This window comes from Podarcis cretensis (assembly GCF_951804945.1).
Source record: "Podarcis cretensis genome assembly, chromosome: 8".
In the NCBI taxonomy this organism is placed as follows: domain Eukaryota; kingdom Metazoa; phylum Chordata; class Lepidosauria; order Squamata; family Lacertidae; genus Podarcis; species Podarcis cretensis.
This window is the reverse complement of record NC_137177.1, coordinates 58,383,981-58,406,206: the sequence shown is the minus strand read 5'-3', so window position 1 is coordinate 58,406,206 and position 22,226 is coordinate 58,383,981. Positions and strand designations below refer to the sequence as shown.

General features: G+C 42.0%; 1 long non-coding RNA gene across 1 annotated transcript; it reads left to right on the top strand.

Annotated features, from left to right (window-relative positions):
- Window positions 1-21,281: 21,281 nt before the first annotated feature.
- LOC307223436 lies at window positions 21,282-22,007 on the top strand. Its single transcript, XR_013842086.1, has 2 exons — window positions 21,282-21,445; window positions 21,555-22,007. It is a non-coding gene; the product is annotated as an uncharacterized lncRNA (long non-coding RNA).
- The last annotated feature ends 219 nt before the right edge of the window (window positions 22,008-22,226 follow it).

Below are 22,226 nucleotides of genomic sequence, written 5' to 3'. Positions count from 1 at the left end.
CAGATGGTCTTTCTGCTCAGCTGTGGCTGCCTTCAGTCTTTTAGACTGGACTTGGTCTGGACAGTCCTCCCAATGGAGGACTCCTTCAAACAGAGGACTGCACTTTGTGAAGTTGAGCATCTGATGACCCCAAAAGGAGGAGATAGAAAGGAGATGGTTCAAATCAATGGGAAGGATGGAGCGGTTGACATGAATTTTAAAGCACCATGGTACTATTTTTAAAGGCTCTGGCTTCACCCAAAGAATTCTGGGAGCTTTGGTTTCCTCAGGGTTCTGAGAGTTGTTAGGAGACCCCTGTTCCCCTCACAGCTACCATTGCCAGAGTTCCATGGGGAGAGAGACTGTGAGTTAAACCACACTCAAAAAGTTAGATAATGTGCTTAGAGAAATTAACAGAAAAACTAAGGGCAACTGGGGAGGGGGGAGAGATAAAGGACCCATTTGAGAAAATATGTAAAGTGTTTATTGATCCTACAAGTGGAAAGAATAATACCAGCTCCCCACCCTTGATATAGTCCAGGCTAGGGACCATTTGAGTTTTCTCTGTAAAGAAGAGTTTTTTTGTAAGGCTCTCTCTTTCTCTCCCTCTCTCCCTCTCTCTCCCCCCTCTATATATGAAGGTATTAAAAATTATTAGTATGTGTTGTTGTTGAGGTGCCTTAAGTCTGTTATGTTAATTTACCCCAGCATCCTTTTTTTAAATAAAATATTATTTAATTTGATTTTCATAAAAATTATAATAAAGAGAAATAAAAAATAAAAATAAGTGTATGGTATGAATGCGGCTGGGGTGAGAAGCTGTAGAGAGGAGGAGGAAGTGGTGTTTGAAATAACTAGCTAAACCTCTGATTAAAGGCCAGCCTATAATTTCAATATCATCTTATTTACTTTTGCTCAGATTACCTTTTGACCAAACTAGTAGAAATGCAGTTCGTAACTTGTCCTATATGTTCTTCTTAGGGGTGGGGGAGTGGTGTGGAAGGCAAGAGATGAATCCCTCTGTTGCACATATGTGCGTGCCTTTTGAACTCTTACATTCAAGCAAAAGAACCCCTTACTTGGTTAATATCCAGTGGAAGAGCCAGCGTACAAAGGTGACTGCTCTGTAATCGTAGACATATCCATATAAATGTGGGCATGTTACAGCCCCACCAGAATCTCTCGATAGTAATTATGGTGCCAAGCACCCCGTTGGCACAATTATACCAAGGCACTAATTAGTAGCGGCAAGATTAGAACCCCTACATGTTAAATCTGTAGAAGCAACGCTGAGTGAAGGGTTTAAAACAGTTTCAAAACATTGTATTGTCTTTATTACAGTCTTTATATTTCAGTAAAGAAGGGTTTTCTATAAAATGCACTTAAAATAATCTGATCCTGTCACTAAAAATAGGCAGGGAGAAAGTAATTGCACTTGAAGCCTTGCTCTCTCTGACTTTTCTATCGAGGTGCCTTTATAACAAAAGTGACAAAGATCGTGAACTTCACCACCAATCGTGTAAGCTTGGTGGTTTTGCACTCCCACCCCAGCTGGTCAAAACTTTTGATTAAGCTCACCTTCATTGTCCTGGGGAGGAAACAAATGTTTCCTTATTTGTGAGTGAGATTGCCAGGATAGAAGACCACAGCTGGTCTTGAACCAGTGACCAGAAAAAGGAGTTCTGTGCTGCCACCCACTCAGCTGTCACCAAAGTTGGGAACAACAAGGTGATTAGCACCCGCCAGAGAAGCTTCCTTGCACTAATAGGATGGAGTGAATCAACTGAGATTTCACAGCCCTGACAAAACAAAACTGTAAGGTAGGCCATAGCCCTGAAACCAGTTGGTCATGAGGTGAGTTACATCAAAGCTGTTGCCGCCATCTTGGATTCCAGCTATGGCTGACTAGAACAAAGGAGTACTACATGCATCTTTGGACTAGGACATGCTCTTCCAATGAGATGCTCATTTTATCAGTTTCCATGAGTCCTGCAATGTGGCAGGAGAAAGACACAAGCCATTAGATGAATATTTCTGGCCAAGTACATGGTCATGTCTTTCTCCTGTTACATTGCAGTTCTGCTTTGCATTTAGCAGTAATACTGAGGGAACTCTCTGTATAATGCTGTGTCAATTTCCATTTTGGGATGAATAACATGCCTTATTAACACTAGTAAGCATAAATAAAATATGAAAGTGGGACCGAACTTTGCAGCTTGGGAGTCAGGTAGATCTCAGGTCTAGGCCAGTTGAAGACCCCTGGGTTAGGCTAAGGGACAGTGAGTGGTCCATAGTCACCCAGTGAGCTTCATGGCGAAGTGGGGATTTGAACCCTGGTCTCCCAAGTCCCGGTCCAACTCTCTAACCACTACCCTGCCCATCTTCAGTGTTGAATTAACAGCCTAATGTTCAATTAACAGCCTAATTGCCTTCTATATGTGGAATGGGAAGTGGTTCCATTTTGCCCTACATTTTTGGCCGCAAAAAATGCTCTGGGCCAGCTCTGCCCCTGGGATTCTTTGCTTCTGCCCCATCACTCACTAGGGTTTCCAGACAGTCATCCAGCTGGCAGTGCCCACCTCCTGACACCTTCAGCAATCCTCTGACTGTTTGCCTGTCAGTGAGGATGTCAGAGAATTCCACAGAAAATGAAAATTGCCAATGTTCGCTTATTCATTCCATGTCTAGAAAGGAAATCAATCCAGAGAATGAGATGGGTATTTGCTGCTGCTGCTGCTGCTTTCAGTCTGCAAACTATACACAATTGATTATGTATCCCCCATGTGCATTGTGTTTCCTTTGCACGGAAATGAATGGGGTGGAATAACGGAAAAACAACATCATCATGCAATTGTCATAATTGCCACAGTTAATTATGTAAATCACAGAACCATAGATTTGGAAGAGACCGCGAGGGTCATCTAGTCCAACCCCCTGCAATGCAGGAATCTTTTGCCCAACATGGGGCTCGAACCCACAACCCTGAGATTAAAAGTCTCATGTCCCACCAACTGAGCTATCCCAGCTTGCATGAGTTAAATTATGTAATGTTCTGAAGCAGACAGCGAAATGGATGACATAGGTTTTGGTGGAAGATGGACTGCAGCAGAATGTAAACAGTGCTGCATGTGACAAATACAGGGCAGAGCTGACAAAGATGCCGTCTTACATTCCTGCCTGTCAGGTCTAGCAGTCTTTGCCTCACACCTTGGTGACTGGACAGAAAAATAGGTGGGGATCAGCAGGAAGGCTGCTGGTGGAAGGAGGATTCTAAGGATATGTTCCTAAGCAAGAGCAACTGTGCTAAAATTCCTAATATAGTTCTGTGGGAAGGGTTCAGGCATTGGGGTGGGTGTGTAGGGCGGTGTATTTCCCAGACTGAAAATACACGCGCGCACACACACACACACACACGTGTTTCCGGGATGCTGTAAAGCAGGTAGTTTCCTTCCCGATCTTCAAGAATGCAAACATGAAAAGGCAGCAGAAGGTGCATCTACATGGAACTTGTTTGCAGAACACTTATAAAAGAGCAATCTTTTTTTGCAATCCCTCCAAACGGAAATGCTTTTTTTTTTCCTGGAGAGAGGAATTAATTCAGCTAGCCAGCAACAGGTGCCAAAGAACATGCCAATTTACATTTTGTAAAAACGACTAGTCTGGTTTGGATAAGAACATTTTGGAGTTGCTCCATACCCTGCAGCCCATCTCTCCTCGCTGATTTCTTTGGGGAAATAAGTCAGCTATGTCATAATTGGAGTGGTGACTTCCATAATTTAATTTGGCGTTGTTCTGTTCACTGTGAATTAAACAACAAGTGCTGCCACTTAATATAAGATATAAGATATGAGAGGTGAGCAACCCTTTAAGTGGACACTTTCCTTGCAAGTATTCTTTACAGGACTTACCTCAGTTGCATGACGAATCTCCATTCATGAGTGTCTGGCAGAAGCATGGATGTGGGATGATGATGGAAACTCATAACCTGGTCTATGGACCAACTTGTTTGAATCAGGTGGCAAGGAGTTCCCCATAGACCCACATGGGAAGGACCACAGAGTGGATCCATCTTCTTCTTCTTAGAAATGTAGTCGCTGGAGGACTCTGGCATCAATGTTGTTGGACTCCAACTCCCATCACCCCCAACCAGCAAGGCTAATAGTCAGGGTTGATGGGATTTGTAGTCCAACATGTTGGGGGGGGGAGGCTGAAATACCCCCTCCTGGACAGTCTTGCTTTCAGACTTGATGCTCTAAACAGATGTTTAATTGGGGAGCAATTATCCCAGTATAAACCAAGGAAATGAAAGTTTATGAAAGCGGGTCCCTTAAAAATATCTCCGTCTTTTGTTTTGTTTTGTTACAGGTGAGAGAACATCAGTGTTATAACTATTTAGTGGGCACCTTGGAGTTTGCTCTCTCCCCACTGTCTCCAAACCAGAATATGGAAGGGATGTGAGTTTAATGCTTTGCATGTATGTGTCCTTCTCTCCCCTCTCTTGTGTTCCAGGCTCTGGCAAACTCTGTGTCAACAGCTGCCCAAGAGCAAGTATGTGGGGTGTAGGGAGGAAACTTTCTGCTTTGCAGCAAAAGTTTGCAGTGGGTGCCAGAATTTCCAAAGCACTCCCAAATGATGAAACCTCCTTTACGGCTGGAAATACAAATAGCCACAGTATTCTATTAATCATTGTGGGATGCATTCCCCTATCCACTCCTTTACCATAAACAAGGTGCAAGGAATTGATTGGGGTGGGGGCAGGATAGAATTTTGTCTTCTCTTTCCTCCATTGTTTAACTTCCTATTGAAGGGGATTTTTTTTTAAATTTCTTTCAAAGTGAAACGATAAGGAGCATAGGGCCACAGACTCACAGAATTGCAGATTTGGAAGGGATGTCCAGGGTCATATAGTACAGCCCCCTGCTATGCTGGAATCACAGCTAAAGATTCCCTGACAGGTGGCCAGGTTCCAGGTCCAATACCCAGAATCTCCAGATTGAGATTCCCTGCCTGAAACCCTGGACAGTGGCTGCCTGCCAGTGCAGGCAATATTGAGCTGGCTAAACTAATGACCTGACTAAGTACAGTGGTACCTCTGATTACAAACTTAATTTGTTCCGGAGGTCCGTTTTTAACCTGAAACCGTTCTTAACCACTTTAGCTAATGGGGCTTCCCGCTGCTGCTGATGTGCAATTTCTGCTCTCATCCTGGGGCAAAGTTCTTAACCTGAGGTACTACTTCTGGGTTAGCGGAGTTTGTAACCTGAAGTGTTTGTAACCTGAGGTACCACTGTATAAGGCAGCAAAAGTATATTCTGTTTTAAACTGCTAGTGCGAAGTAGGAGCCCCATGAAGGGAAAGGAAAGAACACAGACACTGCTTGTTTTCGCTATAGTCTATCTTCCACTAAACTAATCTGTCACAAACAAACTTGAAAGCCTCGTTATCACCTCATGCAATTGTCAGATCAAGGAAAGCCTTTCAATTACCTTGGTGCCCTGGCAGAAGACATCATCACTTTTGCTCTGAAAAAAAGAAAAGGTGTTTGAGTTGCAGTTCTCTGCATTCCTCCTGCACTACACCACTGAGCATCTCAAATCTAAAATGGCAAGTAAAAACCATGCTTTCTTCTGCATGACAAGACTCCCAGAAACTCTCATTAAAAATATATATTTTAAAATCCCATAATTTTATGATTCCACAAAGCATCTGAAAATGTCAAAGTGTGCATTTCTTTCATTGTTATGGAACTATTAAATGTATATTAGCACGCTCATTTTTATTTAATGGAAACAAATAACGGTTAATCTTATTGGAAGGTTAAGTGGGTTTACTCTGTAAAGGGCAAATCCCAGATGAATGTTTTCATTTAAAACAAAAAAGGACAAAAAAGAAAGGACGAAAAGAATAGCTTTAGTTCCTGACAGATGGCCTCTGTCTGAGTCTCTCTGTAGACAGATACCGTTTCTTTTTACACATTTATGAAAGTTGTAGTTATACATATTGAAGAATATTCCTTAACAAAAGATGGAGGAGCCAACAGCAAGTTGGCCAGACTGAATGGATTAGATTTCTGATCACTGACAGATGGCTGATTTAACAAAGGGATATATAATTTGGGGAACTGTTTACATGTTAAAGTTAGCAGTTCATCGCACGAGGGAAGGCTGCGTAGGGCTGGAACACTCAACCCCCCCCCCTGAATTGAAACTCTGGTGGCCTCAGTTGCATGTAACAGCGGCAGGCGCAGATGGTTAAGCATGAGTTTGCCCATTCACATATCATGTGATGTTAAAGAGCCCAGGAGGCCCACACTGAGAGTTCCTGAGCCCTCCACATGCCCAGAAGGGCTCTGATATCTGAGTGAGTCTGGCTATCAGAAATTTCCTGCATGGAGGGGGGGGGAGGGTGTTTAGTGAGGCCTTGTTGGTGGTGTCACCACTAGGGTGTAGCCTGACTGGTGCTAGACCATGGCAGGGCCTTTTCAGTGGTAGCTCTTTGGTTGTGGAATGCCCTCCTTAGTGAGGTGCACTTGCCTCTACCATTACTGGCATTCAGGAGGAATTTAAAAGCATTCCTCTTTTCGTTCCAGGCATTTGGTGACTGACGAATACTGTTCCTGGCAACCCCATGATCACTGGATGAAAGAATGTTTTTAACTGCAATTGCATTTAGAGTGTACTTAACTGAAAGTGCTTTTAGATGTTTTTAATTGTTTTTAGAATGTTTTAATTTTGCTTGTGTCTCCTTGCCAGCTTGTACTGCTTGGGGAGGAATGCAAGGTAGAAATAATAATAATAATAATAATAATAATAATAATAATAATAATATACAGTGGTACCTTGGTTTGCATCCGTCTTGGTTTGCATACGTTTTGGATTACAAACTTGTCAAACCCAGAAGTGCGTGTCCCAGTTTGCAGCCTTTTATTATTATTATTATTATTATTATTATTATTATTATTATTATTACAACCCAAAATTTTTGGAGGCCCCATTGGTGAAAGCGTGTCTTGGGTTACAACCTGTTTTGGTTTACAAACGGACCTCCAGAATGGATTATGGTTGCAAACCAAGGTACCACTGTAGTGGATGATCCATGGTTCAGTGGTAGAATTCATGCTTTGCATGCAGAGAGTTTCCAGCTCAGTCACTGGCTTCTCTACTTGACAAATGTCCATTTCTGTTCTCTCCAATTTTAGTATCTTTGAAATTCTAGAGAGATTGGCCCAAAGTCTACCTTGTTCTCAGACCCAACTAATTTAGAGGTGTCCCAATTGCAATTTCCTCTTTCTCTTCCTCTTCCTCTGGAATGACCAACCTGTGGGTGAATGTGTTTGGTAGGTTCCCCTTTAAATGAGAACTGAATTGCATCCCTTACCTATCGCTAGCAGGAGGTGATAGGAAAGACCTTTTCCTAGAAGAGACCCCTTTTCCATAGAGAGTTCTGGCAGAGTGGTGTGTTTCAGAGTTACTTGTGGGGACAACCCCCCGCCACAGTCTTTCTCTTCATCAGTGCCCTAGGACAAGTCTCCTGGCCATAATGGATCTAACCCCCCAGTCCTTGAGAACATCCAATGTTCATGTGATTTTGGCCTGTCAATTATACTGTACCCAGGAAATGGTAAATGCACACCTCATTAAACCAGAATATCATTATGCAATTTGCTGTTCGCCATGCTCAGTTTCCACAAGATACCCAAATATTTTCTTCTTTTTTTTAAATAGATAATTTTATTCAATACAAGTTAAAATACATACATAATCACAACAAAAGAAAATACAAAAGAAAAAAACAAATACATCTATCCAAGGAAAAGGAATTAGACAATATTTTGTCTCTTTTCATATTTACAGTTATTTATACCTCTATAAAATGCTATTAATGATAACACAGTGAAATGAAATGTAAGATATCAGAATAAAGAAAAAGAGAACAAAAAGAGAATAAAAAAGTAAAAAAAAGGTCATATATGAATTTTTTTTTAAAGTAGATAAGTACTCACAATACATAGCCATTTCTCATCTATATTTACATTCAATTGTATAATTTTGTCTTGTCCTTATCTACCTTAAACAAATTGTTTCTTTTGAAAGAAAAAAGGAAAAAAGGTAAAAAAGAAAAAGAAAAAAATAATAACCCAAATATTTTCATTCAGAAATGAACCGGTCTCTCCAACCAGCTTCTCTTACCCTCTCGATTAAACCAATGGGGTTGGCCTTTTATTTTTTTATGTGCTTTTGCTTACTCCATATGCTACATTTAAAGCAATAACATCATTATAACCTTAGTCAAATGGCAATATACCATATTTAGTGGTGATTTGTCACTCTAAAATTATTCATAGGTGTCTCGAGTAAGCCCACTTGTATTTTATGTGCATTTCCATACCATGTTTTTCTGGCATTACAGTTTGCAAGATTTCATAGATTTACTGTGTCTGCTCTTTTTTTTTTATGACTGACATAGCAATAACCCGATTGCAAAGATATTTATGCTGTTTGTGGCTTAGCAAGATAATTAAAGGATATAAATTAATCAAGTGCAATTAATTAGAAACTTTATGTTCACAGCAGTCCTTCTTTGCATGTATAATTTATATTTATTGATTTCCAAGCTTTCATTAGCCTATGAGATAACAGCAAAAAATGCATTAGAGAGGAAAATGTACAATTAGCGTGAGGCTGAACTCTGGCATAATTGATAGATCAGCACATGTTTGGGGCAAATATAAAGCTTTGTTAACTGTCATAAATAGTTACAATTGATGAGTGGGGCTTCACTACGTATCTCTCAGCTGATTAATGATGTTGTGTGTGTGTTTTTAAAGAGTCCTCTTAATGGGAAGCTGATAGCTGGGCTGAATTTACATTTTAATCAGTGTATTTATGATGGAGGCACCTCTAAGAGATTCTGCAGGACAGGGAAAGGACTTCTCAGTAAGAGAGCTAGGGGAGAAAGGGGTTCAAGCCAAGCCCACACAGTGGACAATATCCATGACTGCTGGTGTGCTGGTGTACACATATGCACACACACACACATACACAATTGCAGTGGCTATTTATCTATCTCATTTGTTTAAAATGTCTAATGCTCTCACCTTTTGTCTTACAGATATGAGAGTGGCTAACAGGCAGTATTTAAAGCAATCAAAATTATAATAAACACATTTTAAAAATCAAAAGAGAATCACATGACCAGAACACCATAAAAGCAATCGGACAATAGGATGTTGCACTATACAAGATTAGACCATTGTTCTGTTTGACCCAGTATCGTCTACTCCAACTAGCAGGCAGCTGCCCAAGGTTTCCAAAAGAAGGGCCTCATCTGTACTATGTATTTAAAGCAGTCTCATACTACTTGAAACAGTCATGACTCCCCCCCCCCAAGGTATCCTGGGAGGCGTGGTCTGTTAAGGGTACTGAGAGTTGTCAGGAGACCCCTATTTCCCTGCCAGAGCTACATTTCTCACAGCGAGTTTAACAATCATTCCCTCTTCCCAAGGAGCTCTGGAATTTATAGCTCTCTTTTGGCAAGCCCCCACCCTTACCTTGTGACATTGTAAGGTGAATGTGGCTTGCTTACAGGCTAAATAGGGATGCTTGGGGGGCTGAAACTGGCCTGTGGGTCAAACATTCTCTGCCTCTGATTCAGACAGGTTAAACTAATGGACCAATTCTCTGTGACCAAGTTGTACACAGTCATTTTCTTCAGATCGTTGAAGAAGACCAGTTGGATCAAAACGTGGGCTCTCTTTGACAAGTATGGTTCTCATTTGTTCCCATCTAGTAATCTGTTTTCATCATACCAGGATGTTGATCAGACTTTGATCTGAATAGACAAGGCAATTTTAATTATGGTATATCATCTTTGTATCTATTTTGACTTCTGGCTTTTGACAATTTTGGTTACTGTATCATCTTTGCAATTTACCTATTTTGAACAAATGTTTTATATATTTTGATTGAAGTTGAACATCTTCCTATGACATTGAGAAGCATGTCACTTTTTAAATTCTTACACAATTTAGTTTTTAGATTTAGTTTTTATGGCTGTGGATAGTATATCCTTTGTGCTGTGTTATGGGAGTTGTAGTCCACTAACATGAGTTTGACCAACCTACGGGAGGCAGTGGAAGACATGAGTGCCTGGCGTGCTCTGGTCCATGGGGTCACGAAGAGTCAGACATGACTAAACAACTAAATAACAACAAAAACTGCTGGAGGGCAAGGAATTCCCCAGTGTGGAAAATAGGGTTGGCTGTACAGATCAGCACTCTAAATATTGCATTTTGCTACCTGTGCTAAATCTTGACGAGCTCTGGGATGTGAAACAACATCCTTCTCGACTGATTTGACTTTGGTCACCTTTGTGACTCCAAATCCCCTTCTCTATGTTTTCACCCATTCCAGGCCTTCTGGAGGGGACTCCAAGTGAAAGGGGTGGGGATAAATTTAGAAGAAGAAGAAGAAGAAGAAGAAGAAGAAGAAGAAGAAGAAGAAGAAGAAGAAGAAGAAGAGATGGTTATACAAGAGGTTTAAAAGGTAAAGCAAGTTTTAATACCCACTTTAGCTAATGCACTGACATCATCTGACAAATCTGGTTATGATTGCAGTGCCACTAATGACCTCCATGGCCTAAATAAATGTTCTTATGTTGCTTAAGAAAAGGCTTTCCTTGTCACACAGGGCTCAGGTTTCTAAGAAATCCCAATATGCTTCCCCCGCTCCCCCGTCTTCAAGATATCTGGGTAAGAGATTTACCACTTTGTTTGCAATCCTATAACACTTATCAAGGGAGGAAAAAGCCCCACTGAAGTTAATGGGGCTTATCTCTGAGTAGACAGGGATAGAATGTCACAATTTTAGGCTACGTTTGCACCAGAGATTGGAATCCTTTGGGGCCAGTGGAGGCAAGTCCATTTGGCCAAATGGGGGCACAGCCCCACCAAATGCAGTCTGCCTTGTGCAAGCCCCCGCCTACCTGCCTTCCTACTTACATATAGTCTAGGGGGTGACATTGGCTTCCCCCATCCTTCTTTAGTGTTGCTCCTGTGGAAGAGGGAAGAGGATGAGGGCAAAAATTAGAATTAGAGTTTGTTTGTCTATTGCATTTATATGCCACCTTTTTGCTAAAGCACCCAAGGTGGTTCACAATGTTTATGTACTAAAACAAAGTACATGAAATTTAAAGATGGCCAGAGGGGGAGGGAGGGGACAGTCCAGCCCCTGATGTTCTTTTTGCCTTGCCTCCATCCATCATTCCCTTATTTGGTAGGTTCTGCCTGTTGCTAGCTCTGGCGCCACCTACTGTTGGCCTCTCTGCCTTCTGCCCTACCAGTTCCAATGGGTTCCAGCCACCTTGGCCAAGATGCATCTTAGCAGGATCCCATCCTTGTGTGGTGTCCAGTCCACCCACTTGCCACTGTCACTATGAGGATATACACACCTGTCTATTTCCAGTCTTCCAACCTTCTACATTTTCACATGAGTTTGCAATTTTCTCAAAAAAAGAAAACCTGATGAAAATCCACCAACCTTGAAGTATCTAAGGCCACATTCATAGCACACTTTCAAAGTACTAGGGCACTACTTTAAACAGTCGTGGCTTTCCCCAAAGAATTCTGAGAGCTGCAGTTGATTAAGGGTACTGAGAATTGTTCAGAGACCCCCTACTGCCTTCCCAGAGCTACAATTCCCAGAGTTCCCTGGGAAGAGGGATTAATTGTTAAACCACTCTGGAAATCGTTGATCTGAGAGGGCAAGATTGATCTCCTAGCAACTCAGCACCCTTAGCAAACTTCATCTCCCAGAGTTCTTTGGGGGAAGCGAAGGCTGTTTAAAGTGGTATCATAGTGATGTATGGTGCGAATGTGGCCCGTGTCGATCTTGCACCTTTTCCTCCATAAATCCACCTCATCCCATTTTCTCGACAATCTGCCTTTCCTTTAAAATAATGATTTTAAAAAACCAGACTTTAAAAACAGCAGCCGATAAAATTATCAAGATACAGAGGAAAAATCAACAGTTTTACCCACAAATGGACATGATAAAATTATATGTCTGGGTGGGCTTGTCTAAACAAACATTTTTAGTAGGCATCAAAAGCAATGGAATGAAAGTCCCAGCCCTAATATTAATAGGCAGGGAGTGTCAGAAAATAAGCGCTGCTAACACTAAGGTTGATTTCTCAAAGTGGTGAAACAAACATGAGGCGGCCCGTGGGAAAGTGCTAGTTCTGCAGATTGCGGCGGTTGAGTGGGCATGCAGGAGATAAGGCAATCATTCCTCAAGTAAACTGATCTCAAGCTGTTGAGGGCTTTATGTACTAATAGTAACACCCTGAAGTTGGCCCAGTAACAAATTGGCAGCTAGTGGAGATCTTGGAACAGGGGTGTAATATGCTGAAAGCACACTTAGATTAAAGATGTACTGGGGTGGAGGGCGGAATAATTGGCCTATGCTTTGTTGTTGGCAGTTCAGAATGGATTGTATCAGCACGGGCTAGGCTACATTGTACACTGCATCTCATTTTTGCTAGCCATGATGGCTATGCTCTGCCTTCTGGTCAGAGGCAGAAATGCTTCTGAATGGCAGTTGTTGGGAAAATCAGGAGGGGAGATGGCTCTTGTGATGCTGGACTAGATCTTATGTTAATCTTCACTTATGCATGTTTATGTGTGTGCTGGAAGCAGGGGTCTCAGACTTTTTCGGGAGGATGTTGGCTCTGAAGAAGGGCCATTTATTTATCATTAAATCTGTATCTCACCCTTTCTCCCAAATAGGCTCAGGGATGCACTTGCTGTGACTGTAGCACCTAATGAATAGGGGCTTTTGCCACCCCCCATTACACTAACACTAACAAAAATTTAACAAGGCCTTCCCAAAAGGCAATTGAAAAGGTGGCAACCATCCTTACCAATATTTAGTAACTATATAGCAGCAAAACCGCTATACATCTTTGTGTGCCTCCTCTGCGAGAGGTCTGGAGTGTGGCAGCACGAGAATGGGCCTTTTCTGCAGTGGCCCCCCCATTTGTGGAATGCTCTCCCCAGGGAGGTTTGCCTGGTGCCTTCATTATACACTTTTAGATGCCAAGTGAAAACATTCCTCTTCAACCCTGCTTTTGGCAGATTAGCAACCTATACCCTTTTTAATTTGTTTGTGCAGGGGGAGAGAGGTTATTGATTGTTGCTGGGGTTTATTGGTCCTGTTTTCATTACAGTCATACCTCCACGAACGTCCACCCCCTCGATCGTCCATTTCAGCGGACGTCCGCACAAACCTGGTAGTATCGAAATGGGTTGCTTCCAGGTTTGCTGCTTTGTGCATGTGCAGAAGCACTAAATCATGCTTCATGCATGCGCAGAAACGCTAAACCACTCCACACACACGTGCAGAGTGATGCTCTGTCGAACGTCTCTTTCAATGAGTGTCCGGAACGGATCCCAGACACTCAGCGAGGTACCACTGTATGTATTTTGTGTTTTTATCTTGTATTTTTACGTTGTGAACAGCCCTGAAATCTACTGATGAAGGGCGGAATACAAATTGTGTTTGTGTGTAATATACTGTTCAACACATGTTGTTGTTGTTGTTGTTTATTCCATGCCTTTTTCCCTGACAGGGACACAAGGTGACTTACAGAATAAAAGGAGAACAGCTAAAAACATTGGCGAGAAAAACATCTTTAAAAAACAATTAAACAGTAATAGAATTAAATAGAATGCTGCCTACTGAGTTAGAACACTGGCCTATCTAGTTTGGTATTTTCTACACTAACGGGCAGCCGCACTCCAGGCTTTTTCAAACTAGGGGGATACTTCGAGACGCTAGAGATTGAAACTGGGGTCTTCTGTATGCAAAGCAAATTCTCTGCCACTGAGCTATGGCCCTTCCCCATAGGAACATAGCAAACCCATTACCAAATTAAAACTGGATGTGTGATTTCCATTCCAGATGGGACTGGCCCTATAATTCAGCTGGGTGGATCTGGCCTACCTTTGATAGCAGGAGTTGTGCTACCACTAAAGAGGGCTTTAAAATGGTAATTATTTCACTTATTATAATATATATGTATTTTTAGCACAGCTGGAGGCTCCATTTGGATTTTCTGCGGCAGGGCTCAGTGATGCTTTGGACCATCTCTGGTTCCTGCAATTGATAGCTCATTTCCGAGGAGGGTGACGTTCATATGCAAAAATGGCCAGGAAGGGCTAAACATCAAAGGGACAAAATATAATCAAATCTGTCTACAGCTGTAAGCATGATCAGAGACTTTGCTTCATACCAGGGGTTGCTTGCAACGCCACTTAAAACGGGAGTGGAGTGAAATATTGCATATGTCAGCTACTGTAAAATATTTAAAATAAATGTTTCCTTGGCTCTCGGTTTACAACGGAAATGGATTTGATTCCTGGGTTTATTCCGTACAGAAGGAAACCCCACCACATGCATAATGATGTTGTCCTGTTTGATATGATATATTCCATCGTCTTCTGCAGAGCGAGGGGGGCGGAAATGAAAATTGTGTAGGACGGTTCTCTGAAATATTGTGCCAAAATATATAGCCATCTCCTTTGGAAAGGTTTCAGCGAAGGGGATAGGTTTTCAAATAGGCATGCATATGTTTTAATTGGGATTTCAGCGGTTTCCTTTTGAAGGCCGCTTAATTGCCTTCTCTCTGGGGCATCCTGACAAAAGGTGGTATCCTGCCAAAGATGTCAATTTTGATACTTCGGTTTGCCAAGAGGTAAGGCGGGCAATTCTGCACTAAGAATAGGAAGAGGACATAAACCTGAACAGCACTTGCATGTGATAATGCATTTGTATAGATGGCTTTAATGGATAGCATGTTTCTTTCTTTGTTTGTTTTTTACAACACACACAAAACCAGTTTTAAAATGCATAACACTCTGGTTCTGCAGGATTTTCTGCAATCATCCCTTGGTCAACAATTTAGTTTAGAAATTCTTCACTACGGTCAGACTGAAGGGGTAGATTGTCCCATGTTGCTGACTTTGGGCTACCCCTAAAGAAGTAAAACTCAGTTGTCCTTACTCCTAAGCAGACATGTATGGAATTGCACTGTTACCGGACTTTTTTGTTTTGTTTTCGCCACAATGGGAGGAACCATTTGTGTTTTCTGAATCAAACACCCTAATCTGTTGGTGGCCACCTCAAGTTCCCGACAGAAATCACATTTCAAACAGAGAATATGACAGAATAATTTCCCTTTCAGAACAGAATGAGATTCTCATCTGGTGCTTATGCATGGCAGCTTTGTGCAAAAGTGGACAAATTCTTCTCTAGTGTGTGTCCTTCAACCCCCTTCATCTTCTGGCAGTTCTTAGTTTCCTGTAAGCTAATTTACCATTCTTAAATTGCACCTGTTCTGTGTGGTCATTATCTAATCTTTTCTTAGAAGTTTACCCTCTCTAGTAAACTCTTTGAAGTTTGGATCAACTAGATTTTATGGCCTCGGAGATATGTACAGTACCTTCCCTTGTAGTGTATAAAGTTATAATGCACCCATTAAAAATACACACACACTATACTTAGGGCTAGATGATAGATTGTTTAGAAGCAAAAGTTTAATAGATTAAAGCAGTGACTCCCCTCTCCCTAACCCTTAACATCTGGCATTTGGGGATTTTTAAATACGAGGTTTTGTGTTGTATTGCCTTCATTATATGCTGGCAAACAAGTCATATTTGGTTGATTGATTTTTAAAAATGATTCAAAGCAAAATTCTGTAAAGTAACATAAGGTAGAATGGAAGAGGAGGGGAAATACCTTACTTAAAAGCAGTAAGTTGTAAAGGTCAACATTAAAAGGTAAGAGACCTGGGATAATCAAAGATCTTTATGCGTGATGCATAAAAGACAGCAATAAGACTTAGTAAGCCTCTGTGTGGAAGGAACTCCAGAAATGAGGACCCACCACATAAAAGGCCCTCTCTAGTCAATACTTGCCTACATCAGAGTATAAATTATCTTATATTGATGAAGAACATTGGTCCATCTAGCTCTGTAAGGTCTGCACTGACTGACAGCAGTGTGGCGTTTGCCCTCCTAGGTGGGCCATAAGGAAAGGGTTAAATGAGTGTGTCATGATTGGCCAGTGGGAACCCAAGGGGAGGATTTAGAGTTAGGGTGGGAGTTGTTGGTAAGTCAGTTGGGAGTTGGAGAAGGAAGAGGGAGGATAAGTCTGTGGGTTGGTCTAATTTTGATGTGAGAGAGTGAGAGAAACTGTTAGGAGGAGTCAGATAGACAGTTGGGATAATCAGTTAGAAGTTATTAGGAAGGTATAGGCCGGTAAAGAAACTAAGATTAAGAAACTGACAAGAAAAATTATCTGAAACCATAACCTTGTTAATGCTTATAAAATAAACTTGCTTATTTGATTTAATGTTAACAACTGTCTGGACTTTGTGTGTACCCTAGAGAAACAGGTTGGTGGCAGCGGGGACGCAATCACAGTGGTGGCACAGGGATCAATAGACCATCAAACGTCCGGGGACCCTGTTAGTTAGTTTTATTACGGCAAAAGCCAGCGACACAGAACACCACAAGATCAAACAAAAGGAAATCAACAACAGCATAAAAAAAAAATCTTCCGGGGACCCTGTGTGATCGCCACAAGCAGCTCTCCAGATTTTCAGATAGATGATATTTCCAGCCCTATTCGGAGATGCTGGAGGTTGAACCTGAGTAGGCTGGACCTCCTTGTGTCATCTCAGCCATTGTTGCAAACTTGGAGATAGACGTAGAATTACCATGACTGGTTCACTGTCTGATCCAACCTTAAGTGCCTCCCTGGAGGTGTTGTGTGCTACTATGATGGGAGGTGGTGCCAAGGACAAGGTAGGTGACTTCTCCTTGGCTCTTGGGATGTCTGATGGTACAGTGGTGGGGCCTTTTCTCAAGAACCTGTTGGTCATGCCCCAGTCTCCAGATCAACATCTCTGAAACCACTGGGCCCTCTCCAGAATCAGATTCCACAACTCCATCCCATTCCTTCTCCCTTCTCCCTTTCTGACCAGCCCTGCCAAGATGTCTCCATTGGACTCATGACAATATCCTTCTTAAACTGTGGTGTCCTTCATTCTCTGGCACAGGAATATTCCAGCCTTTTATGCAGATGTGACAGCTTGATATGCCTGATACACCTTCTCCAGCTCATCAGATGTAGGAGCAGAGCAAGAGTCTGCAATCTACACAGCTCCTGGTTCAAACCCTGCAATGCAATACCCCAAAATGCCCATGTTCCAAAATGAACTGGGCTACCAACTTGTCAATGTTGGCTTTCAGTCATAGGATGAGAATGCCAAAAGGCTGCTAGTACTCAGCAGCAGAAGGCAAAAGACTGGTGTGTGTGGATTAACTCTGCTGGTGTCCTAAAGTTTACTAGGGAACTTGAATAATCAAGGCACAAGGCTAGCTTTGTTTTCTTTGGCATCTTCAAAAGACTCCTTACTTTTGAAAGTAATGGGTTTGCCAGCTGCAATAGGCTTACGTGAGCACTAGATGACACCATTATTCCATCCACTTCTGGCTCTGAAAGCCCTTATGTGGAAGTAAATAAAAGTCACCTCTACTGGGAATTCCATTTATGGAACATCTCTGATGTTCAATGTTCTTCAACACTGCTAAGAAGTGAGACCATGGGTAGGCTCTTCCAGAACCAGGTGTAGAGAAAGGTGATCAAGGAAGAAAAATAAAAATTGAAAAGAAAACAGATAGGTGGGAACGAAGACATAGAAATCTCCTGTGAAACGCAAAGCAAGGACTAAGTTCTAGACTGCAGGAAACTTCACATCAAGAGAAAGAAGCTGTCAGAGAAAAGATTGTTGAGGTCAGTAGAAACCTTGGCAAAGTGGTGGAGTCCATGCATTTCATCTAGAAAGCCCAAGGTTCAGCCTCTGCCTGAAGCCCTGATGAATTATTGACATTCATCCCAGTACAGAACGCTGGGCTCTATGGATCAATTATCTGGTCTTCTATGATCCTGGTGGGGGAAAGGAAAAGAAGGTTGAAGCAGGACTGAAGTGGGATGAGGGTCTCTGGAAGTGCTCAAAAACTCTGCCAACCTGACTTGGCCAGTTACAGAAACGCATCCAGAAGAAGATGACAACTGGATGCTGTAGTGAACCTGAAGGCCAACCTTTTGGTGGATGGCCATAAAACAACCATTTCCCCATCACTGTTCTTTGTAGTTATTCTTAAAAAGGAACCCAATATGTAAGAAAGCTTAGATATGATCAGAGTTCAATGCTTGAGTTTCCCATTAACATCTACAAACAGACACCACATCATGTGGTACCAGGGGAACCATTTGTGCAGGGGTGGGGGATTTCAGGTCCAGGAGTCAGAAGAGGCCCTCCAAGTCTCTTGATCTAATCCTCAGGGCTCTCCCTAGATCACACCTCCTTCCCAGGCCATTCCTCTCACCAGCCCCGCTCTGTGCTCTCCTTCAACTGGGAGAATGCCTCTTGCTCACCTGGATGGAAGATGGAGGGGGTTCTTGTGTGTGTGTGTGTGTGTGTGTGTGTGTGTGTGTAAACCACAGTTTTTGCATGTCAACACACACAAAAGGAAGAGTCCCTTGCTCTAAGCACTTTTTTTGGCTCTGGCACTGTTCACCAAACATGTGTCCCTTAGAAGGATGCCCACAAGTAAGTGTGGCCCTGAGGCTGGAAAGGGATTCCAGATCCACTGCCCACTATCTTGGAAGTGTCAGGGGATAGTAGCAATGACCACCTGCACAAGAGCTGGCAGGCACAAGAGAACGGGCCTTGTCTGTCTTGGCCCCAGATTGGTTTTTTTACATTTATTTTATAGCAAAGAAACAGTATTTTGACAGCATTCATGCACCAAGTAATGGATGGAATTGTGTTGTGCCATTCAAGATTAACAAGTAAGAAACATGATTATGGATGAATCCTCCCTCCCACCAATTTCACCAAGACAGCTTGAAGTCCAATTTGCTTTTGCTGAACTCTCTATGGAGGTGTGTTTGATCATAATGCTGCAAATTTTAAAATGGGTTTTAAAAACCCATTTATTTTGGACCGCCTTCTCGTAATATGGACTTCATTATTAGAAAAGCTTTCCATTTTCAAAACAGCTCTCTGTCATATGTATCTGACTAAGTTATACTCAGGGTAGACCCACTGAATGCAATTTCAACGAGTCTACTCTTAGTTTGATCGAATCCATATGTCTGCAGGCATATTCCTTTGTAATGTTGCTTGTTTTAATTGACCTATGCTTTTAAATGATTGTGAAATGCTGCTGTTGTTATAAATGTCTCACATTTTTATGCTATGGAAGCTGGCTTGAGTGTGCTGCGTGCCTAAAAGCAACCTATGAATAATTTTACAAATGGATTATAAATAAAGGCATGTGCTCTACCACTAAACTGGGCCAAAATATAACAAGGGTATGGAGAAGGAGAGGGAGAAGGCTAACTGAATTTGAACTAAGTGAAAAGCAACCACAGCACATGTTCTTTTTGATGCTGGAGTGGCTAGATTGGGCATCCTGGTGGATTCTTAGGACCAGGCCACACACCTACATTTAAAATTGGAATTGATTCAGGATTTCCTCTTTGCTGGAGGAGAAGCCTTGTGTAAAGCACAAGGAATGAATAAATGCTCACAGCCTGTGATGCGCTTGCTCGATACTAAAATTCATGTGTGGTATGAGCAGTGACCTGAACTGAACAACGGTCGGTCTAAACATGAAATAAATTGTCAGAGCTGCTCCTGCAATTATTTAAGCTAATACAGAGTGTCTCATTTCCAAGGAGTAAATCACAATGGCTTCGGGACTATATTTTCCTTCTTGTGTATAAGTAAACTTCAGGATCAACTGGAAGGTTCAATCAAACTTCTGTTTTATTGCCATGAAACATGACACCCTATTTTAAGTGCCTTATTCCCTTATGATTTAGGCTGAGCACTGCATTATGTCCAAACAATATAGAAACCAGCTTTACTTAGTGGTTTTCCCCCCATGTTAGCTTTGAAGGATTTACACTGTAGAAAACTTTCAGTACTTCGATATGTTTTTCTGCAAAATGCAGCCTGAAACCAAGAGATAGGATAGGAAGCAGGGTATGTAAGTTAAAATATATTGTTGCTACAGCTTCATTCCCCCCTCAGTTTTCTGTCTAAACTCATACAAAATGGAATGCACTATCGACTGGTTGCTACTGCTGCACAGGTGCCAGGTTGAGCTTGTTGCAGTTTAATGTTTCTTTAAGAATATGTTTGCTAAAACAGTAATTACATCCTGCGGAATTCGGGACAATTAAATCACCTTGGTATTGAGCAATTGTATTTGTTAACAAAGCCCCTTCCATCTAATTTATAGGTTCAGTGTGATGTTCTTGTTCAGATTTTAGCAGAGCTGCATTGAATCTTCCCCAATTTTGATTTTAGGGTAGAACCACTCATTTTGGTGGGGTAGAAATATTTCTTTAAAAGCACTGCGTGAATATTCACTTTCCCCCTCCTATCCTTTTTGGCACCATTGTTTGGCACAGTATACCTGAAGGAGCATCTCCATTCCAATTGTTCAACCCGGACACTGAGGTTCCAGTGCCAAGAGCCTTTTGGTGGTTCCCTCTCTGCAAGAAGTGAGGTTACAGGGAACCAGGCAAAGGGCAGTGGCACCCGCCCTGTGAAGCACCCTCCCATCGGATGTCAAAGAAATACAGTGGTACCTCAGGTTACAGACATTTCAGGTTACAGACTCCGCTAACCCAGAAATAGTACCTCAGGTTAAGAACTTTGCTTCAGGATGAGAGCAGAAATCGCGCGGTGACGGCGCAGCAGCAGCAGGAGGCCCCATTAGCTAAAGTGGTACCCAGGTTAAGAACAGTTTCAGGTTAAGAACAGACCTCCAGAACAAATTAAGTTCTTAACCCGAGGTACCACTGTAAACAACCCTCTGATGTTTAGAAGACATCTGAGGGGAGCCCTGATTAGGGAAGTTTTTAATGACTGATGTTTTAATGTATTTTTAATCTTTTGTTGGAAGCTGCCCAGAGTGGCTGGGGAAACCCAACCAGATGGGCGGGGTATAAATATATAAATTGTTGTTGTTGTTGCTGCTGATGCTGCTGCTGCTGTTATTGCCCTGCAGGTTTTTATTTTTATATTTACTCTGCTTCTTCTAGCCTGAATGAGTCACAAAGGGGATCCCACCCAATCAGGAAGAGCCAGGAGAATATGATGTCACAGTGGTGTCTGGCCAGTCAGATTTGGCTATAACACGACATCACTAGGAGCAAGTGAGGGCAAAGTAAATGAGCAAACAACCTTGTAAGGAATTGTTTTTTAAAAAAAAATACTGAAAAGGGAGGCGTTACTGAAAATGTTTATGAAATACTGAGGAGTTTTGGCTGAGCTCTGAGCTTTTGAACCTTCTTTTTTTCAAGTTACGCCAAAAGTTCCAAAGGTGTGCTTAATTTTCTGCCTGTCTGCAATGTGATATTTTTTAGTCATGCAGTGTTAACATGTTATTGCCTGATACCTCTGCTATTGGTCCTCCTTGCATGCATTCATAGGGGCCATTTGTTGGAGAGAGGCATATGGAATATACTTTGTGTGATTTACCAGCAGTTATGAAAACTATATGTGTGAACGACAGCAAACAAAGAGAACGTGCAATAACACAACAGACCTAGATCTTGTTTCATTTCATGAGAAGACAGCAAAGCTTGAAGTAATGAAAGGCTGGTGATAAATCTGATGCTTGTAAATTTGGATTTTATTGAAGCTTAAACTTAAGCCTTACCTTCTCCCCCCCACACTCCCCTGCCCTACAAAATTCTTAAAAGCCCTCTTGTATGGATTTCTGGCTTCCTGGGAACAGCTTATATCTGCCACATTGGGGACAAAGGTGATGACCTTGTGATTAATTTCATTTTTATGGCTGCTACGTCTACTCCAATTTTATCCTGACATGTCTGACTAGAATTGCACCAAGTTAGCAAATCATTAAAAGAAAATGAACCGCTCTTGCCTTCTCTACCAATCATTTCTCTAAAATATCAAAAAGGCCAACAAACAAATGGAGCGAGGCTGTAGGACAGCATGAGAGCAAAAGCTTTCCATGCAGAAGGTCCCACATTCAGTCCCTGGAACTATATCCTAGGACTGGAAAACACACCCATCTGTGATTCTGGAGAGCTGCTGCCAAAGGCCCATCTAGTCCACACCCCACAGAGGTCAACCTG